Source organism: Drosophila kikkawai, chromosome 3R (genome assembly GCF_030179895.1).
Source record: "Drosophila kikkawai strain 14028-0561.14 chromosome 3R, DkikHiC1v2, whole genome shotgun sequence".
NCBI classification, from domain to species: domain Eukaryota; kingdom Metazoa; phylum Arthropoda; class Insecta; order Diptera; family Drosophilidae; genus Drosophila; species Drosophila kikkawai.
The window spans coordinates 37217758-37240006 of NC_091731.1; the positions used below are offsets into that span (position 1 = coordinate 37217758).

Below are 22249 nucleotides of genomic sequence, written 5' to 3' on the forward strand. Positions count from 1 at the left end.
ATTTTACAAGCCAAAGATCTACACTCTTATCCCTTAATTCCCTTTAAATATTCACCTGTTCTACTTATAATTATTGATTAATTCACTGTCTATATTATTATTTATAAATTGGCATATCCTTAACTCCTTCAGAAAACACCTTTTGTTTGTCTGCCAATTATTTCGAGCGACACAATTATTTTGCGAGAAAATGTTGCACAGCAAATGAATTATGCATTTTGGCCAAAAACACTTTTCGGTTGCCAGGTGACAACAGCATGTGGCTGGGGCAGGGGCCAAGCCAATTATTTTTGGGCTCCACTAGAGAGAGGGAAAGGAGTTATAGGAGGATAGATATCCAGTCGAGCCGCTCATTATTCACTTTATGCATCAGTTAATTTCAGCAAATAAAACACGTTTTGTGTCTCCGTGTGATTTGTCAGGCACAAAAGAGCATTGGCCGAGGTATAAAGTAATTTCCATTTAATTGACATAATTGCGCACACTCCACATATTTAATCAATTGTCAAGGCGACACGCACACACACACATACACACACGCACAACTTCTTAAGTGCGACACACATACACATACTTGTGAAATTGTCTGTTGCTCAGTTTGCCGTTAAGCTGACAATGACAGAAATGGCAATTTTATTGGCAGGCTCTGGCTAAATGGCCACTGGCATAGATAAATATTTGTTGGCTTGCCAAAGCGCGTTCCTCACACACACACACACACACACTGGCACACACACATACATGTATACTCCAACACGTTCACACTGCCGCTGAGCCAAAGCTTTCACTCAAATGTCACTTATCGCCTCACCGAAACCACACACACACTCACACGCGTCCGGCACTCGAACTTGAACATCTGTTTACCATACATCCCAATCTGTGTGTCGGCGTGCACTTAGAGAAAATATTATTTAGTTAAAAATGATTGCAGTTTGTTTAGTTGACTTGTAGCCCAAAAAAACAAAAGATCCAATAAAATCATTTAAATAAATGTTTTAAATTGCTCAAATACTTTTAATAACATTTTTAAATTATTCCTAAAATTATAGAACAATAGTTGACCACCCCCTAATTTCTTCCAGTGCCTGTTTGAATATTTGGAAATTTGTTTTTAGCCTTTGTGGCCTGAAGCATTGAGATCGCATCGCACCGACAGACAATCCCAGCCGGATCTGGTGACTGTTCAAATATATTTAACGAGTTGCCCCCCGATTATAACGATTGATGAGAGAATATGCACATATATATACAGAGAGCACTGTGCGTTGTTAATTAACAAACACAAGTAAACAAAAACAAGTGGGGCTCAAGTGGGACCAAGACTTTCTGCTTAATTTCAGCAGAGCAGAGCCCGAGCAGCCGGAGCAGCTTGCAATAATTATGCATTACGGCTCATTATCGCGACGATTGCGGCAATTTCAGGCTCAATCAGTGGCGACCACAACAAAAGGAGCCTCCGTGTGAAGGCACAGAAAATGCAAAAGAAAATCACTTTAATTGCGATTAATTAATGACTCTTTAAATGGCCAATGCAGCGTAAGTCGGCTGCAATTTACGATTATTTGGCCGTAATGAGAGGTGGTCCCTGTCACGGCCACTTATGCAAATCACAAAAAAAAAAGAAAAAATGAAAGAGGGAAACTTCACCGAAAAGTGTCGGCCGCAGAGACAGAGAAATCCCGACTCTCTGACCCTTTTGAAACTAACCGAAAACTAAATTTCAAGGCTCATTGCGTGCACATAATGTGGCCAATGTGGGCTTGGGTCCTGCCAGGACCCTCACCCGTTGTGATGTGCACTGAACCTCACTAATGGAGCGGTCACACACACACACACCCCGCTCCCGAAAATTGCCAAAGTTTGACTTTGTTTGGACGTTCGGACGTCTGTCAGACGTTCGGTCTTGAAAGGATCCGCAAGACGAGAGAAGGAGGGCCAGGACTAGGCGAAATTTGCATATGAAATACAAAAACGTTAATGATGCGTAAAATGATTCTGTTAGCTTGTAAAATTTCATGAAAAGTCAAGCCATAAATGAATGAACATGCGACTTTTTTTGCCTCCTGTAAGTCACTTGTTAACCTGTTGATAAATTTATGTCCTACAACATATGCCACTGAGGCGTATTTCACACGCATTTGATTATCGATTGGCAACAAAAAAACACAGACACAGACACAGACACTGGAGCAGCCTGGAAATCTGGGGAATATTATAAAACAAGCGCCAAATCACATGCAAAATTATGAAAAACGAGCGGCAAAGGACAAGGGCTCCCAAAGGCGTTGGCCCGGCAGGTGAAGCGGCTCAAATAAATGCGAATGAGTCTGCCGGGAAGCATAAATCATTCAAATGCGAAAATCAGTTAAAGCATAATGCTGACTGTCTGTTTGTTGGCTTATGCGGGGAAAAACAATCAAATAAAAGACTAAGCAGAGAGAGAGGAAATGCTGGGAAAATTATATAAGAGTTTGATTTTGAGAAATATAATTTTTAAAAATATTTTGTAATCTTTTTTAAGGGGAAAAACAACTAAATAAACGAGTGGGGAGAGTAAGATAATGATGGGGAAATTGTAGAATATTTACATTTTAAGAAATATGATTTTAAAAATATTTGTAAACCTTTTTTGAGGGTAAAAACAATTACATAAAGGGTTAGTCAAAGAGAAAATTCTGGGAAAAAAAATGCAAGACTTTTAAAAATATTTAAAAAATATTTTGTAAGCTTTAAGAGATACAATTTTTTCAATAAATATATTTAAATTTTCAATATATATTTTAGTACTTTATATTTTAAATTATTTTGTATGTTTTCACAGCGATTTTTCCTTCTGTGTAAAATTTAGACTGACTCAATTTCGACTTAATGAAATTTGGAAGATAAGTTTAGTGCCTTGAAGCCACGTATATTAATTTATGCCAATCGAAGATAATTTCTGGATTAATATTCAATAACAAGGTTTGAGCTTCTGGAAAGCTTAGCTCTTGAAATAGACCACTCAAAAAGCAATTAAATGCTGCTTAAAGGCTAGAAATTGTTCAAATAAATTAAATCTGATTAAAACGAAGAAGAATAAAGAGTTTAATTTCGATTTAAGAGCTTCTTAGAATTCTTCTCTCTGTTTCTGTTGTTTTTCTTAACTTTTCAAGATAATTTCACTGGCTTTTCCAGCTTCCACGAACTGCTGATGATAATAATTCCGGGAAGGATAAACAAATAGTTCCGTGTCTAATTGTAAGCAAGGCCTAATGGCTTTGGAGTGAGGTTCCGACCATTAACAGCTCGGATTTACCTATTTGGCGGTGGCCTTGGACGCGGCTCAGTGGCAGCAGCTACATGAATAATTTAAGCGAAAGTGTTATAACTTTTTGACAACAAATCCACTGACTAATTAAAGCCAACGTCGGATTTATGTGTCAAGCGTTTGTCAAGCCAGGCAGGCGGCAGGACTGACTGTCACGGCTGGCAGCCAAAAAGTTGCCACTAACTTTTCCCCCCAGCCTCTCCCTCGGATTTTCCCCAGCCCGCTTTCCCTGCCTGCTACTGAAATGCAGCTGTGCGATTAAATTAATAACTGCAAAGGATTAAAAAACTAACAGCCATGGCAAGGACATGGCGCCAAGCCAGCTGCTCCAGCGAATAAAAAAAAAGAAACCAGGAGGAGTAAAGGAAGAGTAACTTTCGCTGCAGCTAAGCCTCAGCTGGGAGTGGGGTTAAGCGCGGGCGCAGGTGGGTTAACAGTAGGGGTACGGTCCCCAGGCCCTCATTTGCATAATATTTACTTATGAGCCGCCTTGAACCTCCTCCTCGGTAGCAGCATCAGCATCAGCAGCATGGAAGAAAATAATTTGCTAAATTATGTCTTAAATAGTTAACAAAGTTTGCACGAAATTGTGCGGACCTTTCTTGGCCAGCAAATTTCCCAGCAAGGGGGATAAACAAAGGGAGTTTCCCCGTTGGTAGTAGTAGCTGTGCGCTGGGAAAATCATAAATCTTTGAGGCGGAATATGTTCCTGAGAGACAAGAATAATGTGTTTGTGCAGGCCTTTCTTTCAGATTTTATTAGATTATTTGCCTAGATTTAATCTATAAATAAATGCAACTTGTAATCAGGCAGCAGAATAAATTATTAAATTAAAATTTGTAACAAGAAAAGAGGGCAAATTAAGTTAAAATAATATTCAAAATGCATTTAGACTTCCTTTAATTATTTTGTGTGTAAATATTCAGGGAAATTCAAACATTTCCTAGTTGTTAATTCGTTCTCCCCGCAGGATAAACAAAAGCCTTGATGGAATGCAAACAAAGATCAGGACGAGAACTGTGAACGACGTGACAAACACGGGGTCTGGTCCTTCGGTAACTACTAGCAGCGGTAAACTTTAACTAATTCGCTTAAAGCAAGCTTCTGGAGTTCAGTTTTCAGATTCAGATTCAGCATCAGCTTCAGCTGCAGTTCCTACCATTTCCCGGCTTATCTTCACATGACGCCGCCGCCGCCGTTGCAGGGGTATGGAAAATCTGCACCGTAGACCGCGTCGACCCCCAATCGTAAATTTCGAGCGAAAACTTTCCATTAAGAAGCTCAAAAACAGATACGCAAAGTTCCGAGTGCTCATCGCGGGGGCGCGACATTGGCCGTGCAACAAATCACGGCCCGAAAAACCAACCGGAGACGGAGTCGGAGAAGCAGACCCAATCCCAATTCCAATCCCGGACAAAACCCTGCCGAACCAACCGACCAGGCATAATGGAAATCCCGTTGAACCTGTCCGCCGCCGAGGCTGCTGGCCGTCGGAAAATTTGCAGGGAAATGAGGAAAAGAAAAAGAGAAAGAATGGCGGGTAAGAGACTAGACTAAGGGATGCCCAGTAGTCGCTTGAAGGGTGGAAAATATTTAAAAATATTTAAAATATTTGAAGATTATTAAAATATTAGGAAAAATCTATCAAAGAAAATATATAATTTAATTTAATTAAATTTATAATTTAGAAGAGAAAAAATATCCCACATTCTATAAATATTAAGTTGGTTCTAAGGGGTTAAATTTGTATAGTTTAAGTCTTTTAAAAATTACTTTTAAGGCATTTATTTTCTATTTTTGTACATGTAAAATATGCTTTGTGAAATATTGTTACAAATATTACTAAATAATGATTTATATATATTTTTAAATATATTTCTTCTGTGTTTAATTTTTAAAGAGGTAAAAGATCCTATTAAAGCCTCACCTTATCTTAGCTTTTACCAGCTTAACCTAAGCTTATAAAATCGTATAAAAATATTAATAAATACTTATTTTCAAAATAATTAAAAATTATATTCCCTCAACTAAATCCCATTTCGATATACCCTTAATTTTTTACTAGGTACAACTAGACGTGGCCGGAAGTGCACGCAGTCTGTTAGTCGGGAAGCGAATATCATAATTTACTTTGTCACCCGCTGCGAATTAGCGTGCCAGCCATGTGCGTGTGTGTGTGTGTGTGTGTGTGAGAGGTCCTGCCACTATATATCCTCAAAAATATATATATATGTATATGCGACTGGCCACGCCCACTTAGTGAGCCCAGCGTGGCGCTTAAAAAGCCGGAACATTTTAAACAAAAGCCAAGCTGAAGGCTCTCGAACTCCAACTCTCGAAAACTTTCGGCAAAACCACTTAAAAATTTTGTGTGCACTGACTTTAACATACGATAAAGAGTCTGTCAGAGGGAATGCTGGGAGGAAGCAGAAGGAGGAGAGGGATGCTGGGGGGTGGCAGAAGCGAAGACGAGCAGCCATTTTGGCCAGACAAATAAGCCACGTTGCAGGCTCAGATTGCAGTCACTGAGCGGAGATGGTGGCGATGCAGTGGAAGAAAAAGTGTATACTATATTTTTGATTTGATTAGAAAATGTTTTAGATAAAAGGGAAATTTACAGAATTAACTATAGAGGCTTGAGCATTATTTAAAATTATTCAAAAACTTGCAAATGCATTATTTATTAATTTTAAAATTATTTTCTTAGATTTAGGGTTCATAATAAATAGTCTGTTTTATATACAAGAACAAGAAAAACCTAAAATAATTTTTTAAAAATTCTTAGTTTCTTAAAGTTTATTAAAAAGTTCATTTTCTGTGCGCTCTTTTTCAGGCCTCTTCTACTTAATTTTTGTTAAATCTCTAAAGAATGTATTTTAGTTTTAAAAACCTTTTTCTAACTTCTGATCCTCTTTGTCCTGTTTTTCCCGAGTGCACTTTCTTTCTTTCCAGCCACTTTTATATGTGTGTGTTTGTCTGTGTAAGTTGGCCGCAATGCAAATTAATAAAAAAGCATTTGAGGCTGAACATTTTTACCAGCTTGGCTAATAAATAACGCGACGGCGACAGCTTCATTTGTTTAAGTGCCTGACAGAGTGGAACCGACAACAAAAAAAAAAAAAAAGAGAGCGCCGGCGTTAAAAAATAAAAGCCGCCAAGGAAAAAGTAACGAAAGTCGAGGGAGAGAGCGAGATAGGACCCCCGTCAGACAGCGTTTTAATCGCTCCATCAGAGCTCGGGCTCATGCATATTCATATCTTTCTTTATATATAGACATTATTCTGGCTAAAAATACGCTCACTTAAGTGAACTATGAGTATATATATTCCATTTGCAGTCGGCGTCATAATTAATGGACACACACTTTGGGTAAAGTCCTGGGGGGAAATTGCTTTGGCATTAGCAGCCAACAAATTATTATCCCTTATCGAATCGGACCGAAGCACTAATGCGAATAAAGCATCCAATACTTTTTATGATGTGGGCTTTCAATATGATTACGAACGATACAACTTCCCTCCGAAGCACAGCACACACACATCCTTTGGATGCCATTTGCCAAGTCATCACGTATACGCCACCGCTTACAGGACACGCTGTGTGCTGAGAGCTGAGCTTTTGCTCACTCACTCCCTACCTCCTTCTGCCCACTTGCATTTAGATTGGTTTCGTTTTTATTCCGACCATTATTTCCGTTGTTATTTGCCATTATGACAATTCAGTTAGTCAAATTCCGTTACGGCTTAAAACTAATTTGAGATTAAGTTCCGAGATTCCACGCCGCCTGCGGGGGAACTGCTCGCCTCTGCAAGCCATTTTTGTGCATCAACAAGCAGAACGAGGAGGAGCAGAAAGCCAGAAAAAGGAAGTCACAGTCCTGGGGTAAAGGCAAACGGCAAACGGAAAGCGAAAATGTAATAAGTGATTTACATGACTCGAAGGAATTCCCTCTACCGCAGGGCACATGAAATCGAGAAATCGTCGACGAGGCCAGGGAAATCGATACTTCATTAAGATACAACCGAGAGGCACACACAGGCACAGACAATATCGCAATCTTTTGCTTCGACAGGAAAACTGGCAAATTTCAGGGGAAAGCCAGTGTTCCTAACGACCACGCATCGATGGCTCAGTGGCTCCATAGCTGCTCCAAGGCTGCTCCATGGCCTATCTAAATGGTTAGATGACTGATATGAGGACGGAATCATGCCGTTTTCACTTCATCCCACCCCCCAGAACTCACACAGCCATGGAGCATTGAAGTCGGGAAAGTGTTTTCCAACCGTTTTATTGACCCTCAATGTTTTTAGCCCCGTTAAGAGTGACAGGCCCACTGAATGCCGTTGACAGGCTGGCGGCTAAAAGGGCTTATGCACCCAGAGAAAAGGTTGAAGGATTATTTTAAATTTATTTAAGGGAAATTTTAGTTGAAGAATATTTAAAAATGAAATTTTAGATCAATTTCAGTCAAATATTTGTAATAAAATTAGTTTTCTTTATATTCATTTTCATTTAACATTTAAATTAGAGCTAAACTTTTCTCCCAGTGCCTTGATGTATAGATATCATTGCCTGCTGGCGGTAATAATTCACATTGAACGACAATATCACGGATTTATCCAACTGAATTTTTCATGCGCACAAATTTTTCGATGGTCGCTGGCAAATTGAAAATTTGTGGCCCTTTTTAATGCTGTTGTCATATATTATGAAAATGTTGTGCTAGTCCTGGTCAGTCGGCAACTAAATTAGAGAATGTTAAATGTGGGCGGTGACCGCCCCAGCCCCAGCATACATGTATAATTTTAATTATTTAAGCTGCTGACAAAATGACAACAATGACGAGGAGGCGGCAGCCGGCGAACCCACAAATAATTGCAGCGGAAATTGAAATTATGTTTTGCTCGGTCTCATTTTCATTTCGGTTTTTGGGTATTGAAATGGGGGCTTTAGGCTTAGGGTTTTTGGGTGTTTAATGTTTGCTTTATTAAAGCCAGAAGTCAGACTTTAAGATTCAGGAAACTGAATTTGCAACTGCAAAAAAAATCCTGAAAATTGCAATATTTACTCCCAGACAAAAGGCAAGTTAATATTATTTTAAAAATATTTTAAAATTGTTTAATCCTTTTAGAATAAAGAATTAGATATCTGGGCTTAATTATGTTAAGCTAAAATCTCAATTAAGAACATTTACCGCTCTTCCTAGACGAAATCAAATTTCACAACTGCCGCGGCGTTAATTGAGGATTCCTCAATCAAAAAAAAAAGAGAAGAAGAAATGTTAAAAGGGGCAAAACTCGTTAACCCATTAAAGCAGAGCGGTACTCCCCCTTTTTTTGCTTTGAGCTGGAATGTGTGTGCCAGCGAAAAGCTATTAAGACATAAAACATTTCCAACACCTTCTGGGAAACGCCTCGGAAAATGAAAGAAATCGCAGACAACTCGGGCACGAAGGACAGCTAACGGGAAATAGGAAGTAGCAGCGAAAATGAAATGTTTCTAATTCAACGAAACGCATTTCAACGTAATGAAAATGGGGGAAAATGGAAAGGCACGACAGACAGCCAGCCAGGCCACGCCTCCCCGCAGTGCCGTTGACATTTTTTCCGAACCTGCCGCTGACTGACGGTTGGAAAATCATCGGGGGAAGTGGGTGGAGGGCGTGGTCCAAGGACATGCGTCACCCCTGCCTGCCTGCCTGATGTAGTTTCCCTTCCATCATTGCCCTGCTCGCAACACTTTTCCGCTTTTATTTTATAATATGAACAATTTCCTTTGCCTTCCTTTCGAATCGCTGCCACTTTCATGAAAAATGCACTTCAAAACTTTTCAATTTGAGAAGAGCAGCGTCTCGGATTCATCGCAGGCCCTCCTCTCCTCTCTGTGTGTTGTGTCGCTAATGACAATACACTTGTACTTTGGAGTGTGCGTGTGTAACTGGGTGTGTGTGCGCGCAGCATTTACGCTTCTTACTTATTTGATTTACGTTTCATTTCCGGCTGCCATATGCTGCCTCGCATACGAATTCGGAGCCAAGGAAGCAGCGCAGCGTCGTTTTAGTTGCGATTTTACACTGTTAAAAAATATGTTAAGGTAGTTAAACAATATTCTCTTAAAATGGAGAGAGTTGGGGAACGAATTTAAGTATATTTTAGTTTATGAAACTTTAACTGAAATCATTGTTTTAGGACAAAGCATGAAAAGGTCTTGAAAAGGAGATGAACAAGCATGAGAAATGTATGAAAAGGACTTGAAATGGGCATGAATCTGTCATAAAAAGGAGGCTGGAAAGAACAGCCAACATACAGAATAGTACACTTTAACTTAAAATTAAATGAAAAGCAAAGCTAGAAGAACTGATTTTCTATAGTCTTGAAAAAGGACATGACATTGGTACGAAACACTCATGAAAAATCCAAGAAATACAACAAAAGTTCCCTTAAAAAGGAGCCTGGAACAGACCCAACCTTAACCCGCCTTACTTCATCTATTACCCAAGGCTAGTCCCTGCAAATCCCCTTATGATCTTCAGGTTTTATGCTCAAACTAAGTACTTAAACATGTATAATTTTTTATTTCTTCTAGTGCAGCTGCACCAGTGTGTTGCTGCACTTCGTTTAAGTGTGTGAGTGAGGGCGACACACACTAAAAGCCGGGGACCCGTACATATACACACACACGTTATGCAATTATAACTTTTGTCGTTAGCAACTTTAAGCAACTTTAAACGTAAATTGCCGCCGTGAAGTAGCTTTTGGCGCACGCTCTCAAGCGCCGCCACCCGACATTCACACACCCCACATACACACACCCACACACTCGTATCCTTATAGTTTGTTGTCGGCTTTAGCGCAAAGTGTGTGAAAGGTGTTTTATTGAATTAAGTGGGTTTAACGGGATTTCTATAATGCCAGCGACAGAGTCTGCAGAATCGTCCTGCATATGTATTTATTGTAACTACAGTTGCTAGTTTTTCCGGCGGATTCGAGGGTTTGAGGGTGTGTGTGTGCGAGTTTGTCGGTTAAACTTTTTCTCTACGTAATGCATACATTTTATTTAATTTTTTTTTAAGGCTTGCCAAACCATAAAACCAAAAAATGTGCAAATGATGAGGAGCAGAAAGTTGTAAATTGTTTGGCAACAGTCAAGTGGCAGGGAACTATCAGTGATGTCAGGGTACTTGACAAAGGTAAAGTAGGTAAGGTACAACAGGTACTTGCAATGGTACATTAATAATAAATAAATAGGGAATTAAGGGGAAATAATAAATATAAATCAATCAAATAACTCCTTCTTAAAAACCCAGAAAACCTTTACTAAAACTTGAGTTATTTTTGGAACCAAACTAGGTACAAGAAACTAACTAATTACTGTACCCAAAAACCCTGACAACACTATGAATTATTATTCAAATCAAGTTGACAAGGTAATCAGTAGGTGTTTTGGCTAATTTTCCAAATACACACAGATACAAGATCTGGAAGTAGTGTGACTTATTAACTAATCAGTTAACTTAGTTGGAATTCCTTTAACTTGACCACAGCTCTACACTTCCGACCATAAACGTGTGCCGGTCGGTTATAATTAATGGAAAGTGCTTTTATTTTACTAGGTTTTGTTTTGTTTTCTCCCCATGAACAGAAGCGTGTTGCATGCAAAACTCATTTCCACTCGAAAGCCTGCTTCACTGCAGTTATTTTCCATGTTTTTCCAAGGCTTTACCGCACTTTGATTGCCTTTTTTCAGGGAGTTTCCTCTGGGACATGCAAAGGTCCGAGCTTGACTAAGGTCCGAGTTACTACATTCAACTGTCGTGTTACAATTTAGTTTTTAATTTGACTTAGTTTTCTTGTTGTGCTTTTTTTAATATCTGTTAAATATTAATAAGCCATTTAACTGCCACAACACGTTGATGCATGGGTCTCAATTAGGCTGCAAATAGCTCGAAATTGTTTGCTTAATAAACGTCATTCATCAAATCGACACTTTGTGTGTGTGCTTGTTGTTTTTTTCTTGTATTTCTAGGGTTCAAACACGCAAGGTTCGTGTCGATTTAACCCCAAAGACCCCTGAAGGCAATACAGGTCAAGACGGGGGTTCAGCGCCCGTTAAGTGAATTAATATTTATTTATTTATTTTTTGCATAATTCTCGGAGCCCTGATCATGCATCAAAGGCAACCTAATTTGCCACATGCGGCGGATCTCTCGACATTTTTCATTCAATATTTTTTTCCCTTTGTTTGCCGTGGAACTTAGCGACGCAATTGACGTCGCGTCGAGAGTCTGCATTTGGTGCTGCACCCTTGCCGGAGTAAAAAACAATATAAATATTAATGCTATTTGCTTAACAATTCAATTCGGCCGAGAGGGTTCGAGCGAGCGAGCGAACACTTGGCCGCTTCACACGAAACGCGAACGCGCCATTCTTTTTCAACGGGGCCAACGGGGTGTTGCATATTAATCACAGACAGTGTGTCGAGGTGGGAATGCCTTATATATCAGTTGCCATAAATTCACGTGCTCAGACAGGGAGAAAAAAATGGAATCAAAAATATATTTGAATTTTTTAAATTAATATTTTTAAACCCAATACCCTTTAAGGGTATAAAAACTGCATCTAAAGGCTTTACTTCATAAGAACAATATTACAGAAAACTGACTAAGGCAAATCAAGGAAATACAATAAAGATTTATAAACAAATTCTAAAGGTAGACAAAAATATAGAAAATTAAATGTATCAACTTTTTTATTTAGATTTAATATACCAACACTTTTTTTCTTTCTGTGCTGAAGAAGCGCAGGAAAAGTGCGTTTTGCCATTCGAGGCAACCCGGAGTGCAGCTCTCGCCGGGCGGTGCGGCCCACCCAGCGGAGGGGTTGCACTCGTTTTAGGCTTGTAAGCCTCCTGGAAATACTTTAATCCACTTCACAGTGACACTGAAATTAAAACATGCGAACACACAGACGGCCGCTCGAAGGACATAAACAACCCCCGAAATTGCGTAAACGAGAAGGAATCCCGGCTCGATGGATGGAGTGCCTATGGAGGAACGTTCAAATTGGCTGCTATCGCAATTATTCATACGGCGGCGACATTCATAAAATGTCGCGACAGGGCAGAGCAGCAGGCAGCAGCAGCAGCAGTTACCGTTAAGCCCAGGCACAGGACTCTAAAAGGACACAGGCAACTGTCCCCGGGACTGACGTCACTTTGACAGTTGAAACACAAATGCAATTATCACTTTATTTTAAACGATTTATGTGCAACACGGCTGGAATACAGGGAATACGGGACACGGCGAACAGGACGCAGGACATGTAGACATGACAACGACGACAGCGGCAAACGGAAGCGGAAATGGCAACAAGCGCAGCCACCAAACGAACGGGCCCAATGTCCTGTCCTGTCTCGTCCTGTCCTGTCCGGTACTGTCCTGTTCGTTGGGGAATATGCGGTCGGCCAAAGGTGTGCGTGTGTGAACTGCACCGCATTCCGCAAGGATAAAAATACAAAATACTGACAAAAACCGTGCGAAATACCATTTATAGCGATCGATTTTGTGTGGGCTTCATGTTAAGCGGTTTTGGCACTTCAGCACGAAAATTAACCAAAGAATTATAACCAGATTTGTCTGATTAAAAAGGGTTCTTGAAGGTTGAACTTCTCCAAAATTATATGTATTTATTCTTCAGAAAAAACCTTGTGCTTCGTTAGCCTCAAATTTAGACAGCCCATCAAGTGCGGCTTCTCGACTTTAGTTTTTATTTTTATCATTTGGAAAAGTCTATCATCCCCTGTGGCCATGTGAGTGTAATTTAGGACATGCATGTTAGTCCAGAGTCCTTATCAATATTGTATTAGATCTGGACTCCAGATCCGTTGCAATTGCAACAGATTTCCATGAATGGCAGGCTGCCGCTGCCGCTGCTGCTTTTTTGTGACTTATTGAAATTGACAGAAGGTTAATGGCGTTGAATGACGCTGAAATTGAGGCAGCAGTCCTGGCAATTTAACACCCCGCTGGGCAGGACCTCAAGGGGGGCGGAAAGCGGCGGCTGCACGGGAGAGCGAGAGATTTGCGATAAAAAATGATTGCACATGCGAGCGTTTTGGCTCGAAATTGCAGCATTTGCGGCATGGAAATATATACAGACCATATATAATATATATATGAGATACACAACTGAGAGGGGTGAGTCCTGATTGTCCTGGATTTGCACTTGCCGCTTCGGCTTTGGATTCGGATTTGGCGGGTTATCAGTGGCCCCGGCCATAAATCACTGTCAAGTGTCATTCGCCCTCGGAGCGGCATCCTTTATCCTGCCACCGAACGAAGCTAACTTTTCCACACACAGCGCCAGCCAGATATTCTATATATAAACCCATAGATGCCATATAGAGAGGCGGTATCAACTTACCACGAACACGAGCCCGGGGCAAAAAGGTGCAGCGCCGCCGGAAGCTGCAGCAGCCACTCAAACGAAGACACGGACAGGGATAAGGATAGGGGGTTAGGGCATGCTCCTGGTTTTGGTTCAGGCTTCTGGCAAAAAATCTACAAAAGTTGCTAATTAAAGTTTGTGTTTGGCGAAGGGGGGGTTTCGGGGGCCGTGAACTTCGCCCCCATGAACTTCCGGCCACCCCCAGCGAAAGTGTTATCCCCCAATGTCATCTGCAATTGTTTCAGCAACTCCTGCCAAGGCACTGAGAGAAATAGTTAAGGAAGTCTTTGTAAATATAGAATTTAAAGTCTTTGAAGTGCTTAAAATTCTTGTAAAAAATATTAAACTCGTTGTTTAAATTTTAAATATTTTAATTTAATATTTATATCTATGGAAAGTATCTTGAAATATGGAATATATCAATATATTTGAATACTTTCTTTAAGATTCTTTTTCACCTTTTAATTTATAATTTAAATTAGTTTCTCAGCTAATTTAAACTGTCAGAAATATGATTTTCCTAACAACAAACTAATTTTAAATCAAAAAAATATTTTTCTGATTAAATTTCCAAATTCCTAGATTATTTTTTCAGTGTATCTGTTCCCCGAGTTCGGCAGACGCAGCTTGCATTCGTCATGCATTGGTTGGCATTTCGTTGCGCTGTCAGTTTGGCGAAAAACCGCAGAGCGAGTGACTTTTCCGCCCCTCTCCACCGCTCCTCGCTCCTTTGCCCCTCTGCCCACCCCTCCTCCCTCAGGATGCCATGGCTAATTTCCGCTATTGTTCATAATTTTTATTGCGCTTGTTGCGAATTAGTTTCGGTTTCGACGCCCGGCGCTCCCTTATCACTGTTGCAATTTTTTGCAATTTAAAGTGCGTTATAAATCGTCGCTGGTTAGGTTTAGGGGTTGTTCGGAGGTCCTCATTTCCGGATGTCCGGGATGCTCCTTGAACTCCTTTTCCGAAAAGGCGTTGACATTGGCGATTAAGGGGACTGACTGCACTGCTGACTCTGTCCCAGAGGGGGTGAGTTTTGTGCTTCCTTTTGCGGAATTTCGCCTTGCTGTAGGATGTTCCTGTTGGGCTATTAAATTGTGGCTTTGAGGGGGCGTAGCCACCGTTTAGGGGCAGGTGCCTGTGTATTGGCAATAATTGCGGAAGTTGAGGTAACAAATTAAGGGGTTCGATTGGGCATTGTAATTGTAATTGTTATTAGCAGCTTTAATGGTGTTTCAACCGCCATAAATGATATTTATAGGGAATATTTTTGCAATGTAATTCAAAGTTAATTTATTTAAGAGTTGTTTTAAAATTTAAATTTGAAATGAATATTTTGTCATTTTTTAAAGAAAATATATGATTGTTACGATTTTTAATGACTTCTGGCTTACATTTTAATACCTTGCAAGGTTTAAAAAAAAAAACAACATTTTAAAAGGAAAACTGCTAAGGATGCATGTTAACTCTTAACACAGAACAACAGCTAACAGGATCTAGCCAACAGAGTTAATACAATTTTTTAGGAAATGTAACAAAATGTTGGAAAAACATAAACATGTTGATAACATACATTTCAATAGCAAATGTTTGCAAAAGAATTTGAAATGTTAAAAAATAAACAGGCCTATGTAATGTTATTAGATTAACAAAGCCTCAACAGCCTTTTATTTAACATTCTTCTGGAATAAGAATTAACATTTCTTAATAGCTGAGGAAATTCTGTAGTAGAGAGTTTAGCTGAATGAACATTCAGATTTCCTATGAACTGCTATGAAAAAAGCGGAAGAGGAAGTCATTATTTTATATTTTATATTTTTTCTAATCTTAACATATTTAATATTAACGTTTTATATTTATTATTATCATTATAAGCTTTAAAATACAAGTAAAAATATTCCGAAGAAATAATTATTACTGAACTGGGATGTTACATTTTGCGAATCCGTTAACTACTTATATTCAAAAGTAAAAGTTGTAACAACAGCAGGAGAAATAACATAACATAATATTTCACAGCGATTTCTGTAGCCATTTACAGTCCTTTTACTCTGTGAAAAGACTAAAGACAAATGTAAGCCCAACTAACAGGTTACATCCTGGGATATGTTTAAGTCATTCCACCAGAATCTAACATTCGAAAATTAAACAGAGTTCTCTTACAGACCGCAGATTACATTCCACCCCTCTAAAAGCCGTATGTACCATTACATTATCTTTTTGTTGTAAATGTAAGGCCAAATTCATAACAGTTTATGAAAATAACAGCTCTCTTTCGAACAGCCAATTGAGCCATTTAACATTCGTTTAAAAACAAGGGGTAGTTTAGGTTACCACTGAGACCGTTTCGAAAATTTAACAGATTCTGCGCTTTAACAGTTGCCAGAAATAACAGAAACTCGAAACTGATTTCGAAACCTTTCTCCAGAGCCAAACTGTTATGTTATAACTGAGCCTGTGTTAACAGAAGGTAAAGAAGCTATGGTTTAGAGAATGTTAACTGTAACATGGTTTCGAATTAAACTGCTAATAGCATTTCAGGAGGACTTCTCGCATTATTTTGTGTACATTACAGCTCTGGGAACTTAACAGAAATACGATTATGTGATTCTTGGTGCCAGGACATTAACAGTGTTTTATGGAGTCTACAGGCTTATGATGATGTTGGGCAGTACATTGATTTTAAGGGGTACATTACTTAAGCAGAGATTTACATGTTATGTTACTATATGCTAACCAAGTTGATGGAGTAGAAATTATTTAATTAAATATTAAACCTGAATCCTATTTCCATTAATATACAAAAAATAAATATCCATAGTTCCCAAAAGTGGTTCTCTCGCATAAGCTTAAATTTAATTCAAAATAAACTAATATAAGAAGATCAGGACAAGGAAAGGAATTTTTATAATTAAAACGAAGAACCCTTTTTTAAATAAGTATCACATATTTTAAGAATAATTCTTAACCAATCAAACCTATAAAATATCTTGGCTTTATATCGAAGTTTCAATAATATGACAATGTAATGAATCACAAAGTTTAACTCTAAATTCTAAATTAATTAAAATTAAATGTAATTTATTAATTAAACATCTTAGCAAAATATATCAAACTTCTATAAAAAAAAACCCCTTATAATTTACTCAATCAAATATTCTCATAATTCGGTTAAAGCCCTAGCATTCCTTCATCTGGCAAGAACCTTCCGGTACTAATGCATATTCCTTTAAAATATTTACTGTGAGCATTTCCTTCCCATTTGTTTCAGAAGCCACAGCACCTGACCGCCTTGAGCAGGTCGTGTCGTGGCACTCTCTTCTCTTATCAGTGATAAGCCACGCTAGATTCGGAGTGCCTGTGGTGGGTTTCGGAGTCAAAACTAGAACAGGACACGAGAGAGAGAGTCCTGTTCCGCAGAGCGATAGAGAGAGTGCGAGAGTGAGAGTAACTCTCGGCAGGACGACGGCCGAGGCGAAGTCCACCCGCGCACAAAAATCTAGGCAACGCAGCTCGGGCCTTCGGGTGGTGGGAATGCAGAACCCAGAGCCCAGAGTCCGGAGCTCGGGAACTCTGAACTCGGAACGCGACCCGAAAGCCGAGCCACCGATGGATATAGAGTGGTGCTACTTGGCGGATTCTCGGTGGCAACTGGGAACGGAATTTATTTGCGCAAAGACGAAGCGCTCAGTTTCGTGTTTGTTGTGCGCTCGTAAGGATGTGTCCGCTGGCGCTGCTGCCGGACTTCGTGCGTTCGCGTCGCGTGTGTGCGCGTTTATCCTGACGCCGCCGTTAGTGTCTCGGAATTATTATCCTGCATTCAAGGCATATATGAGAAATATATGAAATAGAAAAATCTATGAAATCAAGTCTAATTAAAATGCAGCAGCAATCAGTGACAAGTGAAAAGTTTTTGTTTGTGTTCGCTAACGGGCTAAGATCAACGATCCTCATCGGGAATAGAGCGCAACTCAGTGACTCAGAGAAGGTCTAGAGCGGGCAGAAAATAGACCACAGCAAAAGGTGGTTATCCCGGGATACTATAAGCTTTTTATAGAATTTTTTAGAAATGATTTAGTCCCTTTAGGGCTTCTCCCTTAAACGCTTTCTAATCGGAGGCAGCAGCATATTTAGCATTTTGCTTGGGTTTTCCGCCTGGTGACCCACTTTGTGTGGAGCGTCTGGTTTTCCCTTTCGATTTGTTGGAAGACATTTTCGGTCCCGAACTTATCCCTTGGCCATCTCAGTTAATTAGTTTAATTAGTGAGTGTCGGCGGCTTGGTTTGCCGGGTTTTCTAGGCCCCGAAAACTTTTATTTGGAACTGCTGACCCGGCCGCTAATAGCCGACATTATTTGGGTTTTCAGATAAAAGGGTTGCCCCCGTCTGATCGCCTGCATGTGCCATTGAGCAAACACTGAGCCCCAGGCAAGGGGGCAACCCTTTTTTGCGCCATTTTTCTTAATTTCAGTGCCATTTGTTGGGGCAATAAAAGGCAGTCGGCCGCAAGGCGAAGAAGACATTTCCCAATACAAAGGAAATAATATATAAAATAAAAAAAAAAGAGCAAACTAAAGTAAATTTATTTGCTTTGCCACTAAATTTGCGCTGATTTTCGGTGCCGCACTTTGGCATTATGTTTGCCCCACTCAAAAAAAGAGGAAAATGTGTTTGTCAACAAAGGCAGCGAAGCGCAAAAATGGTCCTTCGACCCAAGAGGATGTGTGAGTGTGTCCTGTGTGTGTGCTTAACCTTTGCCTGGATTGCTGGCTCACACGTTCTCAACTATTTTAAAATTTGCGGCACGTGCCCAAATTGCAAACATCAGCAAATAATAAAATAAATTCGCTGTAAGCCGAGGCTGCAACTGAATCTAAACAAACCAAATTAGATTGCCCGAGGAGAGTGTCCCTTTCTAATATATATAATTTTTTGTGTACTTTTTGTGGACCGTGGAAGTGCTTACAACATGATTAGGCGTATGTGGCTGGCACACATAAATTCCTGTGTGCAATAATCTCATTGTTGCAAGCTGCATTCTGTGCAATTGTGCCGCACTTGATGCCACAAAGGCAACTTGTCGCTCTGCCTGGCTGTGTGATGGGGTTAAGGGGGTGGGGTGGTTGCCACCGCCTCCTCCTCCGCCCCCCTTTGTTGCTCCTGCTGGAAAGCGGCAACACTTGAGCCACACACTGCGACGGCTGCAGTTGCACTTAAGCTGCTGCAGCGAGTTGTTATTCTTGTTATTCTTGCTATTCGTGTGTTTGTTATTTCGCCTCTCTAGTTTCTAGCTTTTCTATTTTCCTCTCTAGTTTTTCTTTTCCTTTCTTTCACTCGCATTGTGAACCGTCTGGCATTATAATCTCCATCTATATGTGCCAGAGCGCGTGGAGACAGCGGGACAAATATAGGGACAAGTCCTCGTGATATTGCGCTCACTTGACACGTGTTTTTTTTTATCCTGCTGGCGCGGAATTTAGTTTGTTTTTCACAGAGAAAATATTTAAAATTCTGGCTCTTGGCGGGGAAAGATAAGGTTTTGTTTTTGGTTTAAGCTTGGAGATATAGCGGGAGTTTGTGACTGAAATAAGATGTTGGGCAAGTGAAAAATGCGCCTTAAGCTTGGAATATAAAATCTAAAAAAATACTTGTTATATTTAAAATGGTTAATAAATAATTGTGTGTGATTTGTGAGATCATTAAGTTTCTGAGAAAATTATAAAACAAAGTTTAACCTTGCTTTTAATATATTTTCGACAACTAACTAACTTCATGTTCTTAAATAAAAAGCAGTAAGAACTTTTCCTTTCTAGTATAAAATTAAAATGAATTCCCCAAGTATTAAAGTTCAATATCTCCACCCTTTTGCCAAGGACATTGCAACACCTCTTTGACTGCCTTTGCTAATTAACCAAGTTGCTGCAGCGGCATTCAGTTTCCCATTTAGTTGACTGCCTTTCTTTCATGTCAAAGCATTTAATTATATTCCTACATTTACTTGCTCTAACTTTGCTCCACTCCTTTCCCTTTTTCTCATATTTTTCACCTTATTTTTTTCTGTTTGGACTTTGCCTGATTTATTTATGCATTTACCTTTTGCGAGTTGCCAAGGGGGGGAAAGGGAAGCTGCTCCTACGCTGTCATGCTGCCGGTTCGTTGTCTTAATTCATTTTTTATTCCAACGTAAATAAGCTGTAAATTACAACTTGTGTTGCTTTCGCTGCTGCCGGAGCCAGTAGTAGCTCCTGCTCCCAATGTTCCAGCTGTCCTTTGCATATTTTGTATGATTCTACTCCGACAATTCCCGGGCTGCTTGTTTCCCTGCCTCATGCCAAATGCAGTGCCATATTTTTTCGCTCTTCACTGCCGCGCTGCGCTGCACGCAGAAAAAATATGTAGTAAATATATTATTATTTTCGCTACGACGAAAAAATGTGTGTGGTTTTAAATTCGATATTTAAGTAGATGAAAAATACTCATAACGGAAGGGTAAATAGTGTGGCTTTGTCAGCAAGATGTTTTGTTTAAAATGTTGCAGATAGATTTTTCAATTAAATTTTTAAGTGAAAACTTGACAAATTTGTTGATATTCTTTTTCGAAAAACATTTAAAAATGTCACTGGCTTCCCTCTATATTTGGTTTAGAATTTACTAAGATATTTCCAGGTTATTTCTTTAAAATGATAAGAAAATGTTTTCCAAATTAATTTAGAACTCAAAAAAGGGAATTCTTAAGCATCATTTTGGAATAAATAATAAAAATGTATCATTTTTAAATACATTTGTAACCCAAAAACTATGAAAAATTCCTGACCATGGATATTTTTTCTTTCTCTGCTGAAAAGCTCACATTCGCCCCGTTGTTTTCGGTTGGCAGCTCCTGCTGCTTTTTTCGCTACTGTTTAATTTAAAGTTTACTCCCCCAAAAAGGGAGTAGTCCCTCTGCTGGTGATGGTGATGCACTTGGAAATGCGAAGGGCGACGAGCAGAGTTCGGTTTTGGCGTTGTCATAACTGCAAATCGGCTACTGACATCGCAGCTACTTAACGCTTTTCACCGCTCTTCCGCTTTTCCCCGAGCATTCAAGCGTGAAAGCGGCTCGGAACTGTCTGCTAATGGCCAAGACCAAGGGGAAACGTACGGGCAGAGTTATGTGGAAAATTGAGAAAACTAGAAACTAGTAACCGTTGGAGGAACTTTAATTGCCCCCGAGCACTGGTCATTACGAGCTGTTACTGTTTTCTATTTTCTGTTTTCCCCATTTTCCGGGCTAACTTGTTGAGCCGAGTGACGAACTGCCACCGGAGATGAAAATGCTTCTTTCTATGCCCGGGTAGGTAGGTATCCGGGCAGCAATTGTCGTTAAGGTGCTTAGCGTAAGGCGTTGCCTGTTTTTGGGGTCGTCCAAGTCTAGCCGCCACTATTAATGGCTTCCTCGGGGCCACGTCTTCATTAGGATTCCACTTGGGCCGAGAATTACACAATCCCCGTTTGCGGTGCCAGTAATAATGGTGATTAGCGGCCTAACCACTAACCCAACATCAATAGGAGTGCTCCAATTATACAAAATGCCTATATTTGTACGTGTTCTTGAACTTTAAATTAAATATTACTTGTGGGTAATAGAGGAATACGTTATAGAAGTAATGAATAATTTAGTAAAGAAACTAGGAGTAAATTAAATAAATTATAAGAATACATAACAATTTTTTTTGTGAACAAGCAGAAAATGTTAAAGAATTTGTAGATAAATAGCTTTAATAAAATATGATAACAATTACAGAGACCTCTTTGAAAAATAAACTAAGGTTTGAGGTCTTTCAGAGACACAAGAAGCTAAATAAAATAAATCTTGGATAAATAAATAACAGAAGTAAAATACAATATAAAATTGCAATACAAAATAAAAATGATATTTTAATAAATAAATAAAGAAGAATCTCTTAAATAATCCTACTCTTTTCCTTAAAGTTCCATCGACTTACAGGTAGTTCATTATTAATTTAGTTTCCTCGGCTAAAAGTATCTCGAAAATATGTGTTAAAAATCCCTTAAAATATTCAGCTTAAAACATGTATTTAAAAAGCTCTTATATTTGTGTACATCTCTTTGTGTAAAGTCAAACAAACTTGCGTTAATGCTGTTTCCTGGCCAGAGCCATAACCAAACAGGCAACAACAACCACAAAGGCAACGCACTCAGGAAAAACTTATTTACACAAACTCAGTTTTTGTGCAGCCACAACACACACACACACATGAAGGGAGAGTGGTGTCAGTGAAAAAGTCAACGGGTTTTTGCACACCTGAAATCCTGGGGTGTGTAATATGGAAAATAACTTCAATTACCAACAGCGGCGGCTGCAGCAGCAGTGTAATATTTTGCCCCAGCTATCCTTTGAATTTTCATTTTATATTGAAAAAAAAAGGACAGGACAAAAAAGATATTGCATTAAAAACGATTGTGAAAATTGTTTAAAAAGTGAAATGAAAATG

General features: G+C 39.4%; 2 protein-coding genes across 7 annotated transcripts in view; one reads left to right on the forward strand and one right to left on the reverse strand.

Moving 5' to 3' along the window:
* Nucleotides 1-22249, reverse strand: part of LOC108075716 (uncharacterized protein C2orf42 homolog) — a 179811-nt gene that overhangs the window by 35420 nt on the left and 122142 nt on the right. The gene's annotated exons all lie outside the window — the stretch shown is intronic.
* Nucleotides 17650-22249, forward strand: part of Ptp99A (Protein tyrosine phosphatase 99A) — a 122945-nt gene continuing 118345 nt past the window's right edge. For 2 of the 3 annotated variants that reach the window (XM_017168246.3, XM_017168247.3), the window contains exon 1: nt 17672-17778. The gene's annotated coding sequence lies outside the window, so the exon portion shown is untranslated. Of the gene's footprint in view, nt 17779-22249 lie in introns of all 3 variants that reach the window. The other variant, XM_017168251.3, reaches the window with a different exon arrangement.